Here is an 18,344-nt window from a genome sequence, read left to right on the forward strand (position 1 = left end):
AGAGACAGAGACAGAGACAGAGACAGAGACTGACTGAGACTGACACCATGGTAACCCCCTTAACTACAAAAATTCTTATTTTTTCTCTGTCCTCAAGAAAAAGGATGTGTTATGCTATGAACACTCTGCTGTCTCAGCAGCTGCTAGATAAGACTCTGAACACAAAGCTTTATAGCTGCTATGCAAAAAAAATAAATAAATAAAAATAAAAAGCAACTTAGCATACCCCAAATCCTACAGTTTATCACGACTCCAGACATGTCCCATGGCTTAAACTGGCTTTTGCCCAGTGGCCTGGACTACCAGCCACTAAGACAGCCTTTCTAGGAGAAGTAATTCTGTGTTCCGGACGCTCAATGTACAAGTGAACTTCTGACTGTGACTCTTTACACATTCATGAACACTTGGTGTAATCTGAAAACTTCTTGCAGTTCACATCAATCATATTACTCAATTTTCTTCACAGGACAAACTTATGAAGGCTAAAGAACATTGCTGAAGACTTAATCACCATCTTGGATTCTACACACAGGATCCAAGTAAGATGATTTCATCTACCATCACATTATTGTAATTTCTCTAGCAATACCAGAGAGAGCTTGTCATCTATTATCCCGTACTTATTCCATGGTCTTACTTATCACACTTAAAATTTTGATTGCACGCCCTCTGCAGCAAGAACAGACTACGTAGCTCACCTTTCTGTGACTTTTCTTTACTTTTTGTCTTTGGCTCAAATATTGCGACACCACTCAGATGTGACAAGGTGTATCCATTGGCCTAGCCCAATTCGACCTTTCTGCATAGAATTTTCTATGAATTCGGTAGAATTCACTTGCTAGACTAGGTTTTTCTGTGAGTCTGACTTGCAAAAATGCTGGGAGTAAATTAAGGTGTTTGTATAAAAGGATGATATAAAAATGGAACTAGCACAAGCCCAACCTAAAACTAACTGGGTTCCCTTGATGCGCGGCACAGCAACAGAATGATGACGGCTGGATGGCCAACAAACGTGGTGGAGACTAATCTGGGGTCCCTAACTCTGAGAGTGAACAATTCTTATTCTCACCTTAAAGTTAAACTTTAAGACCAAGTCTCCCCTGGAGACACATCTAGAAAGCCTCAACAGTGGTGGCACTACCATCAACTTGGAGAGCAGCTCCGTAACTGCAGCTTTTTCACACTTAATTCACTCTGCAGGAAGAGACAGGCAGTCTCTGCAGTTGTCAAAGCCTCAGGTGAAGTACAAGTTCATCTGATGAGGGGAACGAAGCTCATAGCTCCCGAAGTTCTAGCAAACACTGCAGGGTGTCCCGACAGCCCGTACACCACGCCATTCCAACACCCGCATTTGTTCAGGTACGTTGATCAGGGAAGGGAACATTTGCACATTTATTGAAAAGAAATTGAACAGAGCTATGTTGTGCAGCTGGAATGTTGCATTCCATACTTTGCATGGTAATTTCCCAGACTGTTTGGGGCATGGAGAACAAAGAACACACTGTCTTCCGTGGCTTCCATATGGCCACATGAGAGGAACCCTTCATGAACATGGCAAACTCCTAAAAGCTTGTGATAGACGGCAGGGGATGCCCGATGAGAAATCTTAATGTTCCAGGATGAGACATAGCTGTTACTAATTTTTAAAATGTGCTCAATTTGCTGAGCATTCTGCAATGCCAGAAAGTAAGAAAATGCTTTTCTAGAGAGGAAACTTGCACAGCAAGGAGGCCAACAGACCCGAAGAGCATCTCATGGCCAAGGCTGTGTATGTTGAGCACAAACATAAAATAAGCATATAATATGATATAACCCAGAAAATAAAGCAAATCATAACTACTGAGTTCATACTGCTCTAGGTAACTAACTGAGAGAATAAACAAAAGGATAAGGAGGAGTACCTCTTCACTACAGAATTCCAACAGCTATTTGTAGGAGGAATGAAGGAGAATTACCCTGGAAAACCACAGAAGTAACAGGGCAGGTCCAGAGATGAATGCTTACAATGAGAGGGTGTAAGTGCAAGCGGTATTGTTTCAAAATACCTCCTCTCAAGTGTTTCTTAATTGCAAAGGGAAGCACGTTAACAGTGCAGAAGAGAAAGTCAGAGCCACCGCCTTAGGGAGTGATCAAAGTGAGCACCTTCTGCAGTAGGAGAGGTGGACATCATGTGTCCTGGATACAGGGACAGGGACAGAGCCAGGGCCATCACTGCTGTAGGTGCTTTGCTAGAAGGCCTCATTCCACAGGAAGATAAGGGACAAATCCAAACTGAGAGTCACTCTACAGAACGCCTTGCCGGGCAATTCCTCCGAGCGCCAAGGTCGTGAAAGATCAAGGAAGACCGCACCACTGCTGCTGCTGCTGGGGGTAACCAGGAGGGCCCCGGAACTCAACTGCCATGCAAGGCAGGTCCTGATGTGGGCAGACGAAGGAGCTCAGTGGGGAAGTCATGGAGCATGGATTTTTGGTTACCAGCATTGCCCCAGTGTCCATTCTTAGATGACTCATTGTACTGTACTTGTAGAAGACGCTACCCTCTGAAGAGCGTGTAGGAAAAATAGGTCCACTGCTCTGTAAGCAAACTCAGCTGCATGTTGGAGGATGAATGTGAGTTAAACAACGTAAGTGGGGCTCACAACTGCTTTGGTGAAAAAAAATTAGCCAATTGACCCACCTCCATTTCTCCCTCAGCCAATGATAAGCTGCACGACCTTGGGCAAGCACCTGTTCCTCCACCTCAGTTTCTCCATGTATAAAAGGGAGCATCTCCCACAAAGAGCTAGAATGTGACCAAGTGATCACGCCATACACACTGCAGGAACAACATAGCAGCAAGTTAACCAGCACTGACCTTGGGGACAGCAGGGAAACAGAAAGGAGGACAGTGGTGAGGACAGCCCCAGTACAGCCAGTATGCCAAGGCTTTCCCATCCCGTGCCCCCTCTGTGGATCTAACCAGAGCCCCCCACTACTTCCCCAGCTTCTGCCCAGTCACTTTGTTCAGACATTGCCTGAGCACTTCCTGTGTGACTCTGCATTGTCCCAGGATAGTAGGAGCCCAGAGATGGGAAAGAGGGGGCATGGAAATCTATCTTCTGTTGCTGTAACAAAATAATGGAGGCTGTGCAGTTTATAAAGGAAAAAAGCTTCCTGCTTCATGGTCCTAGAGCCAGGAAGTCTAAAAGCATGGTCCTGGGAAAAGCCTTGTGCTTATGAATTCAACTCATGTCAAAAGGGAAAGGGAGCGAGGGCCTGGGAGAGACAAAGCAGGAGGGGCATCCTTGCTTTGCAGTACCCCGCCCTCGTGCTAACCGATCTCGTCCTCCAGTGGTGAGAGCTTGCTCCCTGAGAGAGAAAGGCCGTCATCCCTCTGGTCAGCCCAGTCACCTCTTAAGAACTCACTACTTTTCAATAATAGTGCATCAAGATGAAATTCCAGCAGCAGCTTTGTTGAGGACAAACCACACAGGGACCAGACCAGCGAGGGTCTCTTTTTGAGGAGAGCGTACATGCGGAAGCATCTGGTTGGAGAACAGTTATATGAACATATTCCTCCCAACATGAGGATGCTCTCTGGACTCGAGCCCAGCCCTAGGACAACACCTAGCCCAGTTGCATGGAGTCTTCCCAGAGAGGAAGGATTTAGGCTTCAGAGAAGGAGGGGAGGAGGGGGCAGGGCAGGGGGCCTGACAGAAGGAACAGCTGGGTTAGTGAAGGCACAGAGTGCTGGGCACAGTCCGATGTGGGAGGAGCTTGTGAGAAGAATGATGAGGACAACGTGGCCAGGGCAGACGAGGCCCAGCGCGGCAAGGCTGCGCGGCAAGGTCAGTCCCTGCCTCGATGGAGCGATGGGTCGCAGCGGGCACAGGTCGGTAGGATTTGTGTTTTAGAGAGGTGTTCAAGGAAGAACTGGGAGACACTCAGATGGGAGGAGACTGAGGTTAGTTTCACTATCATTTAAGCAAAAATATTAATGTTATTAAAAGTCGTCACTATTTCATTTTCTTTTTTTGGTAAGTTATCTCTATTTCTATGTTAAGTTATTATGAGGGCGTTAATAGCAGGGAGGGGAAAGCAAGATAAATTGAGAAATATAGCAGAGGGAAGGCCGTCAGGATTTGATGTCCCCTTTCTTCTTCTACTGTTCCCTTTTTAAGATAAACATTTAGAAATGTTTCATTGGCACAGTGTGGTGATTTAATATATGTGTTCAGTGTGCGATGATCAGATCAGCGTGACTAGCTTTTCAGCTCCTTGAACGTCTGTCACTTCTTTGCAAGGGGAGCTTTTGAGCTCTTCTTTGTAAAGCATACAATAGGTCGTTATAAACTACAGACCCTCCACTGTGCCTTGGAGTGGTCAAACCTACACCCCCAACAGGTTTTGGAACCTGTTCCCGACCTCACCCCAGGTCACCCCTGCCTGGTTGTTACTTTCTTTGCTCAGGTATCGATCACATGCACTGTCTGTCCAGGGAGGAGGAGGTGTGCCAGAGCCCGGGTTTCCCACCCTGGTACCCTTGTGGTTGGTGGCACCATTTGTCAGCAAAGGAGGTAGGGGGTGAAGACATGTGTTCTGGAGGAGCCTGGATGGGCCCTGGCAAAGGGCACACTGCCCGGGCACATGGGAGCCTGCATTGGGCAGGACGCTGTCAGCTCACACTTCCAATAGGCAGTCTAATAGCTGCATGCAGCTCAGAGAGATGGGGCACAGGGACAAGTTCAGATCATGACGTGGAAAAAGCCATCGAGGGGGAGCATGGAGAAAAAGAATTTGCTCCCAAGGTGGAGCCCTTGGGAACAGAGGAAGGTCAGGACTCAGTATACGGGAGGGAGGCTGTGGCAGGGAGCCCAGCCAAGGACGGTCGGAGAGAAGGAGCAAGAGGCTCAGTCTTCCAGGGCCACACTGTGAAGAGCAGTGCTCGAGGTCCCCAACAGAAATGTCACAGGTGCCTCCATTGAGTTGGGGGATAATAATCCAGTGGATGCAGAGCGTGAATGGGAGCTAAAGAAATGGAAACACTTTGTGTCTGTGAGCTTGGCCTGTGACGATGGTGACGGCGATGGCCCTAGCGACTGCTCAGTTTTACTGATGTCACACAGCAAAGATGGGGCTGGGGGTGTTTGCATATAGTATTTTATGTAATTCAATAACTTAAGATGCAGCTGCGATCTCTGACACTTTCGAGACAAGGACATAGACGGGGGAATGAGATCCTGGCAGGGATGGGTAATAGAAACTCTCTTTGCGTTTGTTCTTATTCCTGAAGGACAAGGCCCACTTGAACAGAACCACACCTGCAGGGAAGTCAGAGGAGGGCAGTAGGGGCTGGGAAGCTGCCTGGAGGCCCCAGGCGGCCAGCTGGCCCCAGAGCACCAGGAGGGCATGCCAGGCTGAGAAGAGAGGAAGACGAGCTCGTGGAGAGCCACAGAGAGCAATGGAAGCTGCAGCAGTTCAGCCTCAATGCCTCAGTTTCTCCATCTTGGTTCCTAAGAAAATGAGAGCTCCCGGTGCCTTTCCTGGGGCCTCATCCCACAATGTGGACACAACTCCCCGCAGCCCTCCCCATCTTCCACTGCTGTTGCAGATCCAGGGCAGGGGGCACCAGCAGATAGAGGACCCCACCTGCAAGGTGGCCAGTCCGAATCACACGTCCGGAACACAGCACAGGCTCAGGCGTGGTCATCACAGTCTGCAGACAGCCTTTGCTCTGGAGCGGGGCACCCGGGGAACACACCCGGCTCTCAGAGGAGGCTACTGGTGTCTGTCTGGCTCTAAGGTTCTCAGCCTTCAGAGCCTCAGACCTGCCTGTGAGAAGAAGTTGTGGTCTGTGCAGTCACTTTTCTTCCTGCCCTCCACTACCCGCTCCTTCAGGGCTGCAGGAGACAAGGAGGTCCCTCTCCAGTTGCTATAGGACAGGGGGCCCCGAGGGAACCTGAAAGGACAAAGGGCACCTGCAACTGAAGGCAAAACCAGCAGGTGCCACCAGAGCTCACAGAATAGGGGATAAGTGCCTCGGATGGATCTTCAATCGTGGCCACTTTGGTGCCTCAGCAATTGTACCTGGGCTTGTCTAGGAGAGCGAGGCGGAAGGCAAGGGAACAAGAGGGAGAAACACAGAAGGGAAATGAAGAGAAGAAAAAAATGAAGAGAGGGGAGGATGGGAGGGGGAGGGGAAGGGGAGGGGAGGAGAGAGGGGAGGAGGGAGGGGAAGGGAAGGAAGAGAAGGAGAGGGGAAGGGGAGGGAAGGGAAGGAGAGGGGGAGGGGAGGGGAGGAGAGGAGGAAAGGGACGAGGGGGGAGGGGAGGGGGAAGACTTTTCATATGAAATATGTGTCAGTGGATCCTATATTTATGTTGTTTAGCTCTAAGCACATGTACTAATACTTATACTAATCACTTTGCCCAGGAAATGCTTTTAAAAACTTAGAATTCTAGGGGAGCAGGGATATAGTTCAGCAGCACAAGCGCCTGCCTGGCAAGCACAAGGTCATGAGTTCAAGTCCCAGCACCAAAGCAAGCAAACAAACAAACATTTAGGATCCTATGGTCATATACAATAAAGAAATCAGTTTAAATTTCATTGCGTATGACAACATTCTGTGGCAGTGAATTGTGATAATCTAAATAACAAAGGGCTTTCAGGCCTAAAATATTCCATTAGATAATGTTCAGAAGAAGAAGTAGAATGGAAATAAAAGTTTATGGAGAAAAAGAAGCGGCAGGCAGCGCCTACGATAGCTCACTCTGCACGTGTGCAGCAGAGCAGGGCAGTGGCAGATGCTGTGGCCCTCGGAAGCTGCGGGTAAAGGGCAGTGTGCGTGTTTGCTTGCAGAAAGCAAAGCACACATGACATCTGAAAGTCCACACTGTCCAATTACTTAAATTTAGGGAAACATTTTACAAGTGAATTTTAAACTGTGATGGAGCACATAGTTTTTCTACTGTGTGTTTAGGTGAGGACAGAACCGAGTGCTTTCCTTCTCTCTGCATGTTGCTTCTCACAGTTCTTTGGAGTAATATTTTTATTTATTTATTTAACTTTATGTGTTTGGTATAAGGTCTCACTACGCAGCTCAGACTCGTAGTGATCCTCCTGTTTTCAGCCCCCCAGCACTGGGATTACAGGCATGTGCCACCACTCCCAGACTCGGTCACCTCTCTGCACCCGGGGGTGAGGCCGGCATGGCATGTGATGGCAAGGATTGAACCCCGGTCCATGAGCTTGCCTAAGCAGGCACTTAGTCCACTGAGCTATCTCACTCACCCAAGAGCAATATTTTTAAAGAAGAAATGAAAGAGAAAAGGCGAGAGTGACAGAGAGAGAGAGAGACAGAGAGAGAGAGACAGAGAGACAGAGACAGACAGAGACAGAGGCAGAGAGAGATGAAGAGACAGAAAAGAGAGCGAGAGAGACACAGAGACAGAAACAGACAGAAGACAGAGACAGCGACAGAGAAGAGAAGAGACAGGGAGGCAGAGAGACAGAGATAGAGAGACAGGGAGACAGAGACAGAAGAGAGAGACAGACAGACAGAGACACAGAGACAGAAACAGACAGAGAGAAAGAAGACAGAGACAGCAACAGAGAAGAGGAGAGGGAGAGAGGGAGGGAGAGAGCGAGAGAGAGCAAGAGAGCACGGAAGCTCTGCGGACGCATCAGGGAAAGTTTTGAAGCACTAACTGTGGAATCCAGGTCCGTGTTTCCCAGAGGTGCATCTACACCCACTTTGCTAGGGGCCCCGCGGGGTGCAGCGTATACACAAGCCCCGATGAGATGCAACACATCTGTTTGGGAGCCTGATTATTTGTCAGTAGAAGGAGAGACTAACCAAGTGGCAGTAACTCTCCCCCAGGCATCTCCTTAGCAATCTATATTCAAAACATTTGCAGGCTCACTAATAGAGCCTGGAAACAGAGGAACATGTTTTGTAGCTTGCTCTGAAATCTCAGTTTGGGGCCCTGATTTGCCACATGAAGAAGTGGATATTGGGGATCTTGGGCTGGAGTACTGGGGTAAAGTACCTCCTGGGCTTGCCTGGTACCTCCTCAGGCCCGGGGTTTGGTGCCTGGCACCACCAAGAAGGAGGAGGAGGAGGAGCAGAAGCAAGAAAAGAGGGAGGAACAGAGGAAGAAAGAGGAGGAGAAGGAAAAGAAGAATCACTAGGAGAAAGGAAAAGAGCAAGTTACTGTATAAGTGCTAACCGCTTCCCACAAGAATCTGCCAAAAGTTGGAGTCGCTCTAAGAAAGGATAACTATAGGGAATCCTTGGAGAAACGCGAGCTGAAAGATCCGGAAGAGAAATCCCAAGCTTGCAGTGATTAAGGCCCGGAGGACTACTGAAACGTTCCATTTGGGGCTGTGGCCACCCAAGGCACTGAGAACAATTTTACAAAATGTATCTGATTACGATTCGCACATTGGATTGGACAGCGTTTGGAGAAGGGGACCGGCATCTTGGAACAATTTCCAGTGAGCTGGAAACTGACACACTCACAGTTTGTCCTTCAGTCGTGGAGGCCACTGCTAGGAAGAATTAACACAACACGACGAGGACCGCAGGCTCCCGCTCGGGCGCCAGAACATGTTCAGCCGTACGTTTGCATCTTAAAGGGTGAGCGGCCTCACGTAGCTTCGGCAGGACTGCAGGTTAATCCACTGCTTAATGTCAATCGCTCATCTGTTAATTTGGAAGCGCTGTCCCTGCTGTGTGCATGACCACAGCAGTGATTAAGAGTCTGCAGGGTCGAGAGCGATTAGATTAAAACGTGGCGAAGGCATAATTTGTAAAGCACAGGGGCGCTCCACCGCACACGTGCAGCGCCCTGGATGCGGCCCCGAGGGTGAGCCGAGGAGGGGACAAGCGGCCTAGTCTTGGCCTCCAGAGGAACAAAGTCATTCTAGCACCAACCTTGGGGACGGACCCACAGGGAGGATCATGTAGAAGTGAAGACAACCCCGCTCTGTGTTTCCCAAGAGCAACTGCTTTTCTGTCACTGTCATTCGATGCCTCTGCGCAGGCTGGGAGTGTTTATCTGGCATCCCAGAGAGGAACCCCTAATATATTCCCCACAGCAGCACCTCATAAATTGCAAGTATAATCAGACTGTATTTTTATCATACACTTCAGCTTTGCAGAACTCTCACGACTTTGTCCTCCATTTAGGTGAACTTCGCTTACAGTGGAAGGCATGCGCCGCCCTAACTTTTAATCTATGGGTTTAAAAAAAAATATTGGCTAGGTATGACAGCAGAAGCCTTTTAAGATGCATACTTAGAAGTCTTTTTAAAAAGCATAATTTTGTTAGTTATAGTGTGGCGGTGATGATTTTTATAAGGGAGTCCAGCACGTGGTGGGCAGGAGGGACGAGCTTTCTACCCATCTCTACAAGCCAAAGGACACACTGCCAGCTGTCTCAGGGGCCCTCGGTCCCCTCCCGGCTCCAGGCTCTTGATGATCACTTCTCCATTTTGTCTCAGCTGCTCCTTTTATCACCATTAGCTCCAACAGCGAGACTTGTTAAAATTATATTTAGTATAACAATGCGCGGCTTCATTGAACCTTTCCTGGTACGAGGAAGGGCGTGCGGCGGTACAAAAGCTTTATGGCAGCTATCTTGGCCGTTCAGTGGCATTTCTCATTTTGTGGGACTTGGCATTTGGGATAAAAGAACCATTAAGTTATTTTAGATAGAAAAGGTGCTGCTTTTCAATACTTGAAGAGAATTATGAATTAAATAGACTTACAATGGCTGTCTTCGCTACTGAACTGCCATTTGTAATATTTCTAACATGAGAAAAATGTATTTAAAATTCTAAATAACTGGCTCCCCCACTTCTAGAATGCAGCCCATTCTTGTGGTAGGAACTTGTGCTCCACACACACAGGTTTTATTTCTCTGGGTTGCCTGGCAACACAAATGAGGTAAGCGATGTCAGAGGTCAAGGAGCAGACTAAAGTCATTACGGAAACCCACCCTTATCAGCATTTTCCATCTACTTTGTAATCTTGGAAATAAAATAAGGTTTCATTGTATTAAACGTCTGCGTTTTTTTCTTATCAAATGCCAACTTTTCACACACATTTTTTTTTCTCTCTGGACATGAGTCTATCACACATAAGGAATCGCAATTATGTGCACTGCTTTGAAATGGACTTCTTTATTAGGCCGGCCTAGTCTGAAGGCTAAAGTGGACACTTCCCTCATTCTGGCCACGGTTACTGTGTGGCATGCAGTTGTGAGCTCTTTTGGAAACACACCAAGAAGTATCAGAGCACACGCTGGGTCTGAACACCCTCGCTTTGAACCCCTAGTTAGCATGCAATTAAGTTCCATTTTCAAATGTATGTGTCAGTCTCCTATGAGATTATCTTTTATAAAAATGAATATAAAAGAGCCTACAAGTTTGCTTGTCTCTGTTTTGAAAGGGGGACAGCTGTGACAAAGTTTTAAACAACTCTCTGAAGTTTGCTTTTTCTTGCCTGTTCTGTGCCAAAGGCTAAGGTCCTGAGCATTTGTTGCTTGTATGTAGTTAATTGTATTTTGGCATGATGTGTTTAAGGCCTTTTGCCAGTGGGGATAACACAAAGCTCCCTCTCTCCCTGTCTCACTCCCTCTTTCTGTTTTTGAGACAGGGTCTCACTATGTAGTTCAGGCTTTCCTTGAACCCATTACTGATTCAGAATGCCTTCAACTAACAGTTCAGCCTTCCCAGTGCAGGGATTACAGGCATATGCCACCATTACTGGTTGGCACAGTACACTTTAATATTCTGTTTCTAGAACTTTCTACTTCTAGTATTTCTACTTGTGGTATTTTATTTCTATAGCATGAGTCCTGGCCCAAATATTTAACATTTCCAAATGGCTGCTCTAAAGACCAGGCAGCCAGAGGCAGAGTCCCATTCTGTATTAGTTTGAAGAGGAGTCAGGATCACTTTCAGGGGAAGATTTTATCTCTTATCTCTGCTGCTCAGTCCTCCCTTAATCCTTCTCCAAGGGAAGCAGCAGCCACCAGCCAGCAGGGACGCTCTGCTAAGTTTCATCGGGGAAAAATGACTCTACTTTTCCTATTCCCAACATCCTGGCAAGGCTGCGCTCCAAACTCTGGTCTGAGATTACAGAAGAAGTTGCAGTGCGGAGCGGCCGCTGAAAGGCAAGTGGGGAAGACCCCTCCACCGCCCTTGCCTGCGGCTCCTCGCAGCGCCCCTCAGGGCATTTGACGCAGACCTGTGCCGTTTGGAGGGCCAGGGTCCCTCCCGGACAGCTTGTGCCAGGTGAGGGTCCCGCTCCCTGTAGGTGAACAACTGATGATGCCAGCGCCGCCCCCTGCCTCGGGATCTAGAAGAGGGTGGCGCTGCAGTTGTCACCCACGAACAGCATTCACAGAGGAAACGACTCTTCAGTTTGAGCACTAAGAAAACTTGGGGTTTCATGCTACACGCGCTTCAGAGCTCCACTTTCAGGTTCTCTTCTCTTCACAGCTGGGAAGCTAGGCGCCGCGGTGGAAACGACCTCTGCCAACAGCGCAGACGTGAGCACATATTTAGCAGAGGCATGTGGACTTAATTTTTTCCCTTCCCATGATTTTTTCTAAACCTTGAACCCTTCAACCACTTTTTTTATTGGAGGGATTACGATGCCTCCCTTCAGAACAAGGCAGGGTATGAATTAGCACACAATAAGTGAGGTATAATGGTGCACACCTTAACCTTAGGCAGGAGGACAGCATGTTCAAGGTCAGTCTGGGCACGTTGCCGAGACTGAAAATAAAGCACAAAAGGGCGAGGAGTGTGTAGCTCAGTGGAAGTGTGCCTCTCTAGCTCAACCCTGGGCTTATTTCCCAGCAGTGCAAAAATGAAAAAAAAAAAAAAAAACAGTTAAACAAAATAGGTATTTTTCAATTGTGTGAATCCACATAGAGTAAAGAATACCTTTTGCCACCTCCTTAATTACTACTACTTCGAGTCCCAGCACCACAGGAGGTGGGAGAGGAGCAACAGGAGCAGGTGGGCAGCCAGAAGGGAAGGTAGGAATTCTCCCCCTTGCTAGCAAAGAAGCAAGTGAGTTTCTGTGGCATGAGGTCACTTCTAAGGAAAGGCAAGGGAACGCAAGTTGGGAACTGCTTGAATGAAATCCAAAGTTTACCCTGCTGACCCTCACACACCCAATTTGTACACCATGAGAATGTCATCTCTATGAGACATATTTATGAAGTAGGTGTGTTCATATTACATAACTAATTACTGTATCACCATTTGGCCCACACACATATGCAATGCTAAAAATTATCCCCAACCTGTTACTATACTTTCCACCCATACAGTTAAGAGAACTGCTTGATTAAAAAACAAAACACATGAGGGAGGGATGTAGAAAGATTGCTTTGGGCAAGTCCAGTGGTGGCCCCTGCAATCAGAAGTAGCCAAATAGCTGCAATCTATGGGGACTTGAATTTTTAAAAAGATTTAGATGTTTTTGTCTTTTTGAGACATAGTCTCACTATGCAGTTCAAGGTGTACTTGAACTCAATTTGTAGTCCAGGCTGGTCTTGAACTCTCAGCAATCCTCCTGCCTCAGCTTCCAGAGTGCTGGGATTACAGGCAAGTGCCACCACTGTTTAATGTAGAAACCACGGGGAGAGGACCCTCAAAAGCAACTCTGGCTAGAGATGCAGTCTGACTCTCCTGTGCAGCTGACCCTTGTCCGTGGCACAGCTCACGGGAGGAAGCTTCTACATGAAGATGTTCAGAGAGCTCTAGGCCCCCCGCACTGTCTACGGTCAGGTTTAAGGGTGGCAGGGACCTCAGCGCCCTGTGTGGCTCAGCGCAGACCAGTCCTTGCCCTTCTTCTCTAAGTCTTCCCTGTGAGATCCTCTTCTCAGGGAGGAAGGAAACAAGCCTCTAGAGACTTGCCATTATAAACAGTATTATTCTTATTATTCAATTGTGCTTATCAAATGCAATGTGCTTATACACAGAAAACTAGGAGAAACTAGCTACTTAAAAAAAAATTCAAGACAAGGGCACCCAACTGAAGTGAAAATTTACCTATCCTCAAGACATGGCAAAGGGAATAAAAATTAATTCTGGGCCTTCAGAAAATTACCTGATATGTAGATGCTTTCATAACGTGAATAGCATGTGCATGTTAAAATGATCTGTTGGCAATGTGTTCTTCACAGTCAACTCCGAGCCAAGCTCTCCCTCCTCCGACAGCTCTGATAAAAATACAACGCATTCCTCTACGTCTCCAGTCAGGACGCTAGAGGTGGGCTGCCACGTGAGCCTCGGACTGGATTCCCTGGGTGCTGTATGTGCCAGAATCTTGAATGGGTTTCATCCCTTTGCGGAATAGACACGTATATTCCACTTGGGGGCTACCCTCTACAGACGCACACGTGGGTACGTGGATATATTTGACTCCCGCTATCATTTCAGAGTCAACACTCTGGAATTTAGAAGGGTTTCTCTTCCGCTCCTGAACACAAGGTCCGTGCTGGGCACCTGTGCCTTCCCAGCGTCTGGAGTTCCCATCTGCGCTGGACCAGGGACGGCGGAACTCTCCGAGCTTTAAGCAATGACAGACAGTCCGTTGTGGCACGCGTGCACGGCCTGCCACCCCTGTGCTAGACGGAGGCTGCCTCGCGTCCAGCGGGAAAGCGCCAGGCCGCGAGTCTCCACAGAGTTCCCAACCTCGTGCCCAGGCGCCGCAGTGTTTGCTGGAGACGTACGCGCACCCAGTGTGACCGTCCGGAATCGAACCCTTGCGAGCGCTCGGCTGTTCTTCCCTTTGCGTTGTACACTTTTGCTACAGTTGAGCTTAACAATGGGCAGGACAAGATATTGAGTCGTCCAAGCAAATCGCCAGACCTGGCACACTGTGGCCCAGGTCTGTGGCCCGCTGCGGCACCCCCGGGGTCTCCTGCCAACAGGGAAAGCCCTTCATCCCCAGTCTCACTGCACGCGCCCGGGTACTGCCACCGACAGCCACAAGTGCCGGCTCCTCACTCGCACCACAGCTCTCTTCCTGCAGCACGGATTGCAAGTTTGCAGAGTGAATGTTCTAAGCCATGGGCCCTGTTTCTGACTGTAGTTCCCTCGGTTTTTTTTCCTACCATTTGTGGTTTAATTTTAACAGTTACTGACCTCGCTGCTTCCCAATGTCTTTACATAGAGAACAGGGCTAACACTACAAGTTCAAATGGTGTCTAGGTGCACAATCTCTGTGTTTGGTAGTCTCCACCAGGTGCCTACCAACAGGTGCATCTACCCGGATGTACGCCCAAGCTCACCGCTCTGTGAAGAGGGATCTATTGTCCTTGTGACTTCCAGTGTGAAAAACCATTTTAAATACCTCTGCAAAGAATTTCCTGTATTCATTGAAAAACACAAGAAATATTTCAGAATCAGACATTTAAAAGAAATGGAATGTGCTACAAATAGAGGAATAATACCCCAAATATCACACCCTAAGGGGCATCTCCCCTGACAAGAATATTATTTTAGAAAGTTATGGTGAGGAAAAAAAAGAATTGAGAGATCTGAGCGCCTGAGTTGTTGGCAGTAGGCATGCTCAGCTCTCTCAGGATGAGGCAGGTGACACAGGCTCTCGGAAGCCCGCAGCACGCCCTTTGTTAAGCTCCTGGAAAGGCTTCATGGAGAGAACGGGCGACCGCCTCACCCCCGCGGCCCTGCTGCCTCTGTGTGCAGCCTGGGTCCTCCCAACCTTGGGCCTCACCTCTCTCGCTGTTGAGGACCATTGTTCTCGGACCCACGGGGCCCAGGCCCCCCCCCATGGACCCGACAGACCTCCTAGCCTGACTGGGGTGAGCCGGATACTGTGGCCCTTTCCCTGAGACATTTCTGCAGCACCCCTGCTTCAGTGAGGTTACTTTTTACAGTTACTAAACAAATTCTGCTTCACTGCTTTCCTGTGTCATTCTTGGCACAAAAGAAAACAAATCACACCTTGTGAATTTCAAAGTCTAAGCATGAGTATGCAGCATTATTGTCCTTGGACAGTGTTCAAAATTGTAACTTTTTCCTAAATGGAAGCTGCCATCACAAACAACTAGGAGCTATTTCCAAACTGCCAGCCTGTGTCCCTACAGCAAAGAATTCAGACCGGTGCTCATCGAGAAGGACAAAGGGAAGGAGCGATGACATTGTAGCTAAAGTCTGATTTCATCTCCACATTTTTCTGCCAAAAATTGAGAAGCAGAGCTTCCAGAGTAGAGGAGAGGGAGGGAACAATTAGCACAGCAGGGTCATGGCTGAGCAAACATTTTCAGAGCAGCATGCACTGAAGAATAACTTCCCAGCTTCGCTAGTTGGATCTATATGTGGGTTGGTTTCAATTTGGATCAAATTCAGAGCTATGCCCACTAACAACAGCCACTTCCTATAAGTATGCCTTAATATTAGCAATGGAGAAGGTTTACCTCCGAATCCTAGGAGGGACTTGGAGCACAGATAGAGGCAGAGGAGGGAAGGCATGCTGCAGTGCAGCAGGGTCAACTGCGTAGCTCCGCCGGCTCTGGCTCCTCCAGGAATGTCCTCCGGGAGCCCAGGCACGATGCAGAGGAGAAAAGCGGCTCCTTTCCTGTGCCAGCTAGATGCTGCGCTGGGATGAAACACTCAGGACCGGGCAGGAGCAGCAAGCACTCGCTGCACAGCATCCTAATGTCCTTCAGATCTTCTACTCTTCCTCCAGAGGCCGGATGGGCTGCTCCGCATGACTGTGCGGCTGCCTCCGAAGCAGTAGGAAGGCAGTCCCAGCTGGAGGAGCAGAGCAGCCCGGAGGCCACACAGGGCTGCCCCAGCGCCCAGTTCCGGCAGCAGCACAGCCTCTTTTGCTTGGCTCTGCATCTTCAGTGTCATGAGGCACAACTTCCTAAGTCCTCATAGTCCGATTACTACACACAACAAACATAAGCAGATACGCGGCTGTGAAGTAAGCAGAATAATTGCCCTGCTTTCTGCCTCTCCCCGCAGGGCGCCAAGGACTGCCTTGGCTGTCTCCCTTTCTCCTTCCTTGCCTCGCATTTCCTTCCATGGAGTCTGAGCCCCTCACTTGCTCTTTTCCCTACAGTCCAGCAGCGCTGGCTGGACTCCATGAGTCGCACTGAACAGCACACTGGCAAATCTCCAACAGAACCCGCCTGTCCTTCAGGGCAGGGACAGAGATGCCCTCCCTTTGATTGTCTGCGATGCTAAGTGGCAGTGCTTAGAACATCGTATGGACATATCCTGAGTCAGCTCTGTGCACATTAGGGGTGTCATCCTCCATTTTTTTTTTTTACAAGTGCAGAAATTAGCTCCAGCTGATATAACTTGCCTACATTTGCAAAAGCCAACAAGAAAATCACATGCGACTCAACAGAAAAATGACCAAAAGGGATGAAGAGACCCCTAATGGTAGAGGACATGCACAATCCCCACAAGCATGAAGAGTGCTCAGCAGCAGCTGCCATTGGAGAATGTGAGGAACACCCCGCTGGGGGGAAGGACAGCATGCAATGTAAAATTATGCAACATAATGTAATACAAAGTTACACTCTTTCCATCAGTGGAAGGTGAAAGCCTTCCAATTCCAAGTGTCAGGAGAAGCACAGATCCACATTGCAATCTAAGGTAAGCGAAGACTAGAGGCACCCGCCCAGTAGTGTTTTTCTCCCCTACCCTTAAACATTCATTCCCATGGCCTGGAAATTGCACTAGACCAGGAGAAATTCTGGTGGGTGTGCTGCAGTTATAATCAATAATACTAACAAAGCAGAGAACGGCAAACATAGATGAAGGTTACAGTTCAAACCCAAGCTTTTGATTTGCTTCATGGGTGCTTACTGCATTAGCAGAGATGTCTTGTTATCAATGAAATACAATAAGAAATTGATGGAAAGATATTAATAACCCGTTTTCTCATATCTAGGGTACTAGAAACACCCAAAGAAGCAAGAGAAAAACACCCAGTAAACAGGAATTTGTCACAGATCGTACAGCCACATACTCTGGCCCAGAGCCCAAGCTGGCCGTTCCTCCATTCTCAGCCGAGGGGGAAAGCAGCATGCGGTGCACCAGTCCTCTCCGTGTGTAAGGCCCAACCTCTGGTCAGGGCTGGGCCTGATGGCCTGTTTTCCTGGATAGTACAGAGAGGCAGGCGAGATGGCAGTGGTCTAACAGCTCCTGCCGGATGAGGGGCTCCTGGCCCCGCTGGGAGCTGCTAGAGACGCTCCAGGGGTGCTCTGGTCTTGGCCGCAGGTCCCGTGGGGGTGGGTACAGGAGTTGGGGAGCAAGAGCAAGGTTGATGAAAATCACAAAGACAAGCGTTTGTAGGTGCTTATACGCCAGGACCCACCAGAATTTGTAATACTGTGCAGTCTCATCACTATAACCTCTGAGGCACTGGTTATTATTTCCAATTAAAGAGAAAGTAATGTGAGTACAGCAGGGGTGGCCTGTGCCTGGGATTCCAGCTGCTCTGAGGTGAGTAGAAGGGGAGAAAATTCCAGGACAGCCAGGACAATTTAGTAAGACCCTGTCTCCAAAATAAATAAATGTAAATGAAGATGAGACCCCCGAAAGGTAAAGCTTTAAGAAAGTTGGCCCTTGGTCATACAGTTCTGGTGAAAAGTGGAAGATCCTTGAGCCTGGCTCTTGCCCACGCCACTGCCATGCCCTTAACATGTAAGATGCATGCACACCTAGAGACATACAAATCACACGTGCACAGGTACACACAGATGCTCACATGCAAGGGTGGAAGTGTGTGTAGAGAAAACTCTAACATGCATGTGTAGACACATGTGTAGACACATATATAGACAAATGTATAAAGACATGTGTATATATATATACATGTGTAGATGTCTGTTCATACATATGTAGGTACACACTTGTGAATTTGCATGTAGATACACATCCTTATACATATGTATAGACACACAGGAATACTACATGTTTATACAGACATGTACATATTGAACAGATGTACAATCACACATGTATATGTGCACTCATACATATATATAGTCACTTTCACATGCAGACACCATGTATGACTCACAACCACACAGATATACATAGATACACAAATGCACATTTACACATACAAACACATATACATAAGTAACATTCATGCACATGTAAGTATAGACACACTTACAGATGTATAGAAACATGTACATATGCACATTCATGTACACATACATGCAGATATGCTCATGTACATATGTGTATAATAAACGCACACATACAAACAAATACAGCAGCTTTTCCAGTGTTCAAAAGATTTACTAATTAGCAAGGGATGGTGGCACACACCTGTAATCCCAGATATT

At 48.0% G+C, this 18,344-nt stretch overlaps 1 protein-coding gene across 1 annotated transcript in view; it reads right to left on the reverse strand.

The window, feature by feature from the left end:
• Epb41l3 (erythrocyte membrane protein band 4.1 like 3) overlaps positions 1-15,468 on the reverse strand; it is a 186,649-nt gene extending 171,181 nt beyond the window's left edge. Inside the window, exon 1 of the mRNA XM_023720386.1 lies at positions 15,447-15,468. The gene's annotated coding sequence lies outside the window, so the exon portion shown is untranslated. The remainder of the gene's footprint in view (positions 1-15,446) is intronic.
• Between the last annotated feature and the right edge of the window lie 2,876 nt (positions 15,469-18,344).

Source organism: Octodon degus, unplaced genomic scaffold (genome assembly GCF_000260255.1).
Source record: "Octodon degus isolate 3935 unplaced genomic scaffold, OctDeg1.0 scaffold00075, whole genome shotgun sequence".
Taxonomy (NCBI): Eukaryota; Metazoa; Chordata; class Mammalia; order Rodentia; family Octodontidae; genus Octodon; species Octodon degus.